This window comes from Zea mays, chromosome 1 (assembly GCF_902167145.1).
Source record: "Zea mays cultivar B73 chromosome 1, Zm-B73-REFERENCE-NAM-5.0, whole genome shotgun sequence".
Lineage (NCBI taxonomy): Eukaryota > Viridiplantae > Streptophyta > Magnoliopsida > Poales > Poaceae > Zea > Zea mays.
In genome coordinates, this window is record NC_050096.1 from 215,640,290 (window position 1) to 215,649,197 (window position 8,908).

At 46.3% G+C, this 8,908-nt stretch overlaps 1 long non-coding RNA gene across 1 annotated transcript; it reads left to right on the forward strand.

Annotated features, from left to right (window-relative positions):
- The first annotated feature begins 6,332 nt into the window (after window positions 1-6,332).
- LOC109943733 (uncharacterized) lies at window positions 6,333-6,821 on the forward strand. The gene is made up of 2 exons (XR_002266815.1): window positions 6,333-6,421; window positions 6,778-6,821. It is a non-coding gene; the product is annotated as an uncharacterized lncRNA (long non-coding RNA).
- The last annotated feature ends 2,087 nt before the right edge of the window (window positions 6,822-8,908 follow it).

An 8,908-nucleotide genomic window follows, 5' to 3' on the forward strand; every position in this document is an offset into this window, starting at 1 on the left:
CTATCAAAGGAGAAAAGAAGGCTTGGGAACTCCCGGAAGGATCCATAGTCTTGGAAGGAATTCCAGTCTCCTCTAAGGCTATGGGTAAGCAAGAGCACCCCAAATCCTCCCAAGATCCCCTACCAGAGTTGTTTGAGCCCCTCACCATTAAGAAAATTCCAGCACCCTCCCTTGAGGTCAAAGAAGAAGCTGTAAGCACCCAGCCAGCACCGCCACCCTCTGAGGAGCTACAAGAGCCAGTACCGCTTGAAGAAGAGTTCGACCCCGTCTTGCCATCTCAATCGCCGCCAGAAGAAGACATCAACCTCAGCTTCCTCTTGACCCATCCAGGAGATGTCTCAGATTGAAGTTGCGCGCCAGCCTTGCCAGAAGAGAAGCTGCCTGGTCTGAAGTTAGTTTTGCCCAGTCCTCTGCATGCATTAGGTAGTGAAGTTTTTCTTCACTTTGGCCAGAGCCCTGCATGTATGAAAGGTAACCGTGTAGCCTCGTGTTTTGAAAAACTCTAATTGTGTGCCCCCCTAGGGCATTTCAAAATGAATTTTGCTTGATGTTTGCTCCCCTTTCGTGTGCATATGAGATTATTTAACGTTAGTGCTCATAAGTCGCATTATAGCATAGTTCTCAGTTCAGGAGCCGAGCAATAGTAGTTATGCTTAGCCCCCGAATCTGAGTAGTTCGTGCTTTGGAAAAAAACTCTATTCTTCCCTTATTCAAAACATTTGATTTGTTTGTGCTTATCATTGCTGAGCTTGTGTGTTTTCTTTCTTTTTAAGAAAGATTTTCTCTAAACAATAGATAACAAATTAGATCTAATCCTCACCTTATGCTCCCATTCTCATCTTAACCCATCTCAAGAGAAAAACACCTTACCCAAGAAGATACCGGGAAGTTTACCCTTAAAGCCTGGAACAAGCTACAGAAGGCACCTATCCAACCGCTCAGTCAAAAGGACCGACCGAGAGAATCAAAGCACTGCCCCTGAGTCAAAGTAATCAGAAAAAGAGGACAAAAAGAAGTTATTACCATACAGAGAGGCAAAGATTCTTGGAACCAGAGACCACAAACATCAAGGTCATTGACCCCACCACTCACCCGTGCCCCCCTGCACGCGTGCCCGCCTCCATGCGCACTACCACCGCCCCCACACCCCCTTTGCAGCGCACCCACCATCGCCATCATCGCCAGCAACACTAGGCCCCCTCCCCATGTCGCACCTGCTGCCGCGTGTCACCTGCTCCATCACCACCACTCCGCACCCGAGCACCGTCTCTCGCCTATAAAACCCCCACCAGCTCCCTCAGTTCCTATTCCGCTGAAAGCAAGACACTCCCGATAAAATACCCTCTGCCAAATTGCAAGCAACACCATTTTCCACTCCCTCGCCCCTAAGATCACAATGCTTGGTGATTCTTGGGTTGAAGATTGTTGTACATGGTTCATAGTCTTCGGTTTCCTCCTCTGTATGATGGTAATACTCTTTGACAGAATCCTCCAGTGGGAAGAGCAAAGAGAAAGCAAGAGACAGTGAAAAGAGAAAAGAAAATAGCGAAGAGAAGACGAGAAGAAGGTTGTCCCAGAATCAATTTTATGTCAGTCATCTATTCGTAGCCTGCTCAAGCACCAACAGAAGAAGAAGGCCCTGTAACACCCGTGTTATGAGGTACTTCAAGGAGTTAAAATCCCCAAGATTCAAGAGTTCTACCCTCGTTCTTTTTAAGTGGGGTAGTGTTCCAGTAAGGTTCCCACTATGGAGAAAAAGAAGAAGGCATGTCCATGCAGCAAGCTTGTGGAGGACCAGATCATCGAAGCTTATAAGTTTCTGGATGAGAAGTGGTCACCCAAGTTTTGTTGATAAAGCACCAGAAGACCAATCAAAGAAGGAATCCATGTGGGAGTTCACAATAGGAAGGTTTGCGTGTTGGCATCGATGCTTCTTCAATAAGCTAGCTGCCAAGCGAAAGCTAGAAGCCTGAAGATGATTTTTGAGTAGCCAGAATCAGCGTTTGCAATCGGCAACCGGATGCTCCTCAAAGGCCAGATTTTGTTGAAGCTCCATCTCCTCGAAGAGCCTGCAAAGTGAAGATATGTAGCTGAAGTAAATCTACACCTATAACCCTTCTAAGCCGAATCTCGAGATTCATTTTAAGTGGGGTAGATCTGTAGCATCCCAAAAATTCAAATCTTGAATTTTTCTGAAACTCACTCTAAATTCAAAATGAATTTTAAATTTTGTTTCAAAATGTTTGTTTGCGAGTTGATATCAACAAATAAAATATAGTGGTATATATTCTCTCCAAAATCCTCCTCAAAATATCCTACAAATATTTCATCGGTGATCCCCTTCAAGTTCTTTCCAGAAATACTGCCCAAATATTCCACCGATAATTCTCAAAATATTTTTCTCCTGAGAAATACCTTTAGAATCATTTTTAAAGTCTCTACAAATATTTTCTTCAAAACTTTCCTCATGCTCATACGTATACGTACGCCTCCGGTGTCATACACTGAGCTCTACAAGCAAATTACACTTATACAAGACAAATCCATGCTTATCTCCCACTAATCCTCGCATCCTCCCACTAATCCTCTCATCCTCCTGTCACACCCAGGTTTTAGGGGTCCAAAGCCCGGGCGCGAACATAAACACCAGGTGTGCTGGGACCAAGTCTCACACATATGATGCATAGTGGCACAGGATCGAATGTCACATCTTTACTATATAACAGGAGTTCTATACAAAATAATTAAATAATTACATCATATGAGGAAACGATCCAGCAACCCAAAGTTGACTGGGAGACGACGGCCTAGACCACTCACGAACTCATCACAGCATCCTCCACGCGCCTCATCCTGTGGTACCTGCTCTTGACCTGTGGGGGGGGTGAGACAGCAAGAGTGAGCTCACATACGTTCATCGCTCAACAAGTTGTGGGGAATAATGTGAATGAACTCGCCAAAGATGGGAGCTCACGTGAAGTGTAAGGCTTACCAAAGAGGATGGTTAGAGCTGAGCATTGCTTTTAAAGTTGGTCAAAATTTTATTAGCAGTTACTAAGTTCAAGTAAATACCAACCCAATTGAATAGTAGAACAAAAGTACCAACATCACCTGCGATGCAATGCATATGACAAATTGAGTTTAAGTTCCATAATTTAATCATCAGAGAGTCCTGAGCTGCTCATGACCGTGAGCTCGGCTAGTATACCAGTTTTACACTCTGCAGAGGTGGTACCCTTTACCCACAAGTCATGTTACCCATCTGCCAAGGGATCGCGACTTCCCATACACCTCTACCGAGGAGGCGAGGCAGGGTAATACTACGAGGCCTTTACAAAGTTCCACTAGCTTCAGGAAACCCGCTACAGTTTATAGGAAGCTCCAATGCAGGAATCCCTTGCAGGACCGCCATCGCAGCAAAATCCTCCCGAGGGCCTCCCTACACTGACCACTCCCCTACTGCCCTTGCCCCTTTCGGGTAAGGTAGTCCTCCACTAGCTTTCCTAATTAATCAGCCAAGGGCGTCCATAAACCCTTGTGGTGGCACGTGTTTCTCAAGTTAAGCTCTATGTTCCAATTAACATTTAATGATCTTGTCATGAACATAAATGAAATAACAACATAATTGGAACATAGATATAATGAAATATTAACCCAAAACCATATAAAGCAGTAGCAGAACTACCCAAGTGATTTAGGGGTAAACAAGGTATTCAGGATAAACAAACTAGGGTGACCTATTGGGTCCCATCAAAATTAACCTATGCAGATCATTATGATTAATTAGAACATGAGTGGGTAAAAAGAAGTGATCAAGGGCACAACTTGCCTTCAATGAGCTCCTGCTCAGCTACTTCTATCTGCTGCTCACCAGGATCCTCGGTCACGTGCACTTCTACTCGCCACAATACAAACAAGCACAGTATATAGGAAAATTAACATCACACCAAACATGTAAACAAAACACACAGTAATATTCTACACATAAAAATAAAATCCTGGGAACAAGAATCATAATTTTTGGAGTTATAGAATTTAAGTTATGCATTTTCAAAGGTTTTATGTGTTTTAAATAGGATTAAGTGTGAGATTAATTTTCTTACTGTTGTCATGATAAAACAGAGGCTCTAAGTGATAGATAATAAAATTACAAAATTTTAGGAATTGGAATGGAGTAATTTGGGGTTCAAATGAATTTTCTATGAATTATTGAAGTTCTAGCAATTATTTTCCTATTAAAAATCTATTTTCTCTTTCATTTATTCACATTAAACGATCTCTGGACTGGGCCTCAATTACCGAAAAGTACAGGGGCTTCGGGGGAATACTCCGCAGACACAGGACACAGCGCCCGAGGGTGGTGGGTTGATATTCTAAAATTTCAGGGGCTCTTTAATAAAACTCCAGGGCTAAAGGGGTAACCACAAATTTCAGCCGTTGGATCAGGGACGTGTGCCCCGGATTGCATCGGAGTGGCCGCGAAACGTTACGCGACGAGGATCGCCAGATCCCAAACCTACGCCCTAGATCTAAATTTTCTAATTCCAACCTCGGCCGGTTATCGCCAGATCGACGGTTCACAACGACCCGAGCGAAATGGTAATCGACAGACTAATCTGGGCCGCCCCGCGGGAGATCTACGGCGCAAGACTCCCCTACCCAAGACGCCACCGGCGACGACCGTTAGTCACCAGCCGCGGCGGCGCCATTGCCGTGCGCGGCCCGCCGGGGCCACAGCGTCCCATCCATCGATTCGATGTAGCCATACGCGAGGGCGATTTAGTACAAAGATAAGAGAAGTGTTTTTACCTTGATTAACGCGGTGCAGACCACAGTCCACCGAGCGAGGCGGAGAACGAACGCCGGCGAGCGATTCCCAGCAGGTTCGGTCGACGATTCACCCAGGAGAGGCCGGGAAGCTTTACGGCAAGCTACGATGGAGCTCCGGCAACACTTTTCCGACGCCGACCCACGTCGAAGCGCTGCCCTTCGCTCCCCTCCTATCGGTGGCTATGGCGGCTGGGTTCGATCGGCTGTGATGGGACTCAGGCGCGTTAGCAGCGGGGTGAGGGATTAGTATGGGGGCGAGGAGGTCGCGAGGCCCGTCAAATAGACTCCATGGAGTCCGCGGTCAGCTTTGACGGGGCTCACCCGGAGATCCAGCGCATGCAGATTCTGTTGACATCGTGCCCGCGAAGGTCGGCTCGGTGGTTGAAGATGATTCCGACCAGTGGGGCCCACATGTCAGTCAGCCACCGACTGAGTGCGGGTGAGCGCAGTGTGACTGGTTTCTGGGCTCGGATGGCAGCGCCCCTGTGGAGTCCCTCGCGCGGCTGACACCCATGACCCACACGCCAGTGCAGAGGGCTGAGCAGAAGCGCTAGTTGGGCCGTGCGATAGGCGTGAGAGGAGTGGGCTGAAAGTGAGATCTGAGGCCCAGGTAAGTCTCCTATTCCTTTTTCTTTTATATTTTTATTTTCTGTTTTCTTTTCCCAATTTTAAATTTCAAATTCAACTTGGTGACAGAATTTGTATCTATACTATACTTAAAGCACCAGTTTCAACGGTCGTCGTGCGTCAATATTTTGCAAAAAGATCCTTCCACTTTTTCCAAATCAACCCGCGCTCACATCTGCGCCCTCCGATCCGCTACATCCTGGACGCATTGCAACCTCTGCGCAACAACCCCGTTCACTCTGTGTCCCTATCTGCTACATCCTAGGAGCTCCGTGTCCCAAGCCCAGCATGCATGCAATCCGCTGTGGATATGGATGATTGCCGGCGCCAGCCTGCGTCCTCATCCACGCGCAATGGCCGGAGCCCCCGCGCCGCTCGGGTGGGGGCGGGTGGTGTAGTGCACGCGACGCACGCGGCACCCTCGGCTCGCCGTTCACAATAAAATACAGCCACGCCTGCGCATCCCTCGTCCTTGTCTCTCTCTCACAGCTGCTTTCTTCCTTCCTGTTCCTACTCGTCGCCTCTCGAAAGCCAGGAGGACCCTCGCCTCCCCCTCCGCGCGCGCGTGGCAGCTATGGCGATGGACGACCTCGCGGGCACCTCCTCCTCTTCCATGGCGGCGACTGCCTCCTCCGACCCCTCGTACGACTGGCAGACGATGTTGTACCCCAAGCGCAACCGCAAGCAGGCGCAGCCGCCCCGCGCCACGGCGCTCGATCTGGCGCTGCAGTCCAACGGTACCGCGCGCTGCAGCAGCAGCTCACTCCAGGGCGGCCGACCTCGACGACGCGCGGATCGCCGCTGCCACGGGCGTCGCCTACTCCGACGACGACGACTCTGACGAGGCTGCTGCAGTGCTGCCCCGCGGCAGGAGGGAGAGGTCAAGAAGCCGAAGGTGATGGTCGCCGAGGCCGCCGTCCTGATCGACGCCGAGAACCTCGCAGCGCACCTCTTCGAGATCTCGGTAAGGCCGCGTCAAACCTCTCGTCCCCGTCGAATTCCTGTTAAAAAACGAGATCTTGTGATGATGGTCCAGATCAAGGTTTTGTCCGTCTTTTTACGGATCGGGTCTGGGTAGGGTTTAGCGATGGATCTCGCTGGAATTGATGAAACTCCGACGAAATACTAGGACGTACCGGGTTCGGATCAAGTTGAACCAAAATTCTATCCCATATAGTACTGTTGTCTTGCCTGAAAGTCGGATCTTAAGATGTAAAGATGGATCTCGGGGAGCTCTGGGTTTTGGTGTTAGGATTAGCCTGCAAAAGGTTGGTACACTTTCTGTTGTGTATGTATATTCTGATTATTTGTTCTGTGCAGGCATCGTACGAGAATCAACAGGACATTCAGCTCATGAGGTTTGCTGATTACTTTGGCTGAGCATTTGCAGTTGTGACTCTATGAGCGGCTGAGCGCATCTCAATTTCCATGGGCAAAGATGTTCAAAGAATCTACAGTGTCCAAGATGGTTGATGTGAGTTATCATATCACTAGATATTGTTCTGGATTCTATTTATGCATGTCATCATTTTTTCAGACTGCTTAGATGCAATTGCTGTCTGTAGGAGGTCTATTTTTTTAATGTTATAGACTGAGGCCCCAATACCATAAGAACTATTTTTTAATTAGGTATCAGCTAATTAAAATAATTCAATTTCTCATGGAAAAACTTGAGCGGTAAAAATAGAAGTAAGACAGAAGCAAGAACCTAGACAGCGGGACTATCATCGTAAGATAATCACGCTCGCGGGTGCGGCGTGCCCTAGCGTTCAAGTTCAGTATTGCCTTGTGTTGCTTGTCTGTGGGATGCAACCTGCCAAGCTGCCTATCGGTTGCCCTGCTCAACCCCCCTCAGCAATTGCCTAGCCATCAATGTGATGATTATAATGTGATGCTTGATATGATGAAGAGAACGGTACTGAATGTGGGGTTTGCACATTGAATCCAGGTGGCTGATTTTTGGTAATGCATCCACTATCCATTATAAAACATGATGAGTAGGCAAGTGTTCATGTTTAAGAAACGTGTGCATTGAGTGCAGTGAGAATAATCCACATTGTCTTCCAAAACAATTGACACCCTATTTGTACTGAGTAGGTTTTTTCTGAGATAAGGGGATCTTATGAAGCGGATCCACAAGCTGCAATCACCAAGTTTTTCTGGCTGCACCGGCTACATCTGCATATCGCGATATTTATATAGACAACTGGTTTACTGCACTAGCAAATGGTTAATTTAGTAAAGATGGCAAAGAAGAATTTAATGAAGTTTAACCTATAACCTAGGTGAAGCGCCACTATTCTTGCGTGTGTCCTTGCTAATTTCTTGCTTTGTGGAAACTAACTTAGTATTACCAGTAGATGTATTATTTGGCTGTTCCTGAAAGTAATCATCAAGCATTGTTTTTTTAACCTCTTCAGAAGATATGGATAGTTTTTTTGGTTCAAAGCGTTGTTTGTATAAAATTCATAAGAGCTCACAGATCATATCCCTGCTATTTCTTACAAATCATATTTTATACAGGTTTTATCAACTAAAATATCAACGTCTATTAGGAACTTGAAAACCCAGACTTCTGAATTAGACCTATGAGCTTCAACATACATACCTGAGGTTTTGCCTCTTGTCTGACTTTCGAGGCAATAGATTTTTTATTTGGTTCAGATATGGTGCTTCCTCCATTACTTTTGTCACTATCAATACTGGAGTTGATACTGGTAATTTTCCCGTTATTGCTTGATACCCCAAGCATGTAACGGGAAGCAACAACTGTCTTCTGCTCTTCGATAATTACCTTCCTCTGCAAATTTTCCTTTTCACTTTCAGACATATCAGCTGACTTGGAAGTCCTCCATTGATGATCCGGTGCTTCCGTAATCCCAAAGGGAGTTGACATTTGCATCAAATCCTTTGGGTTTCCAATGCAAGGGTTCCTTCCTGGAACTGGGTGGACCCCTACAAGAACTGGGACAGGGATACTTGACTGCACCTTCTCAACATATATGAACTGTTCGAGTTGTAGTTTGTTTGACAAGATGAGTTCGTTGTCCTCCTTGGACAATGAAACATATGTTGAGTGTGAAGAATCTGAAACTCTGATGAAGAAACCATGGTCTAGCCAAAGTTCTGAACCAGTGATTGCAGGGACTATGCTAATAACTTGGAGAAGTATGGACCGGTATTCTCCACATACTTTCACATCTGAGTTAATATTTTTAAGAACCTTTAATAGTATTCCTGGAGTAAGAGATGCCATTATCTTTGAGCCAGCTTATTCTTTTCCTCTGAAAGAAACAGAAAGTAATGGGAGTTAATTGTAAGTCCATTATCCACCACATGTGGATTAATATGTCTTCGTAATGGTGGTCCAGTTTAAAGAAGTCCATTATCGGACCACGGTTGTTTATATAGACAGCTGGTCTTGAATTATTTCCAGCTTCATTGTACTTGC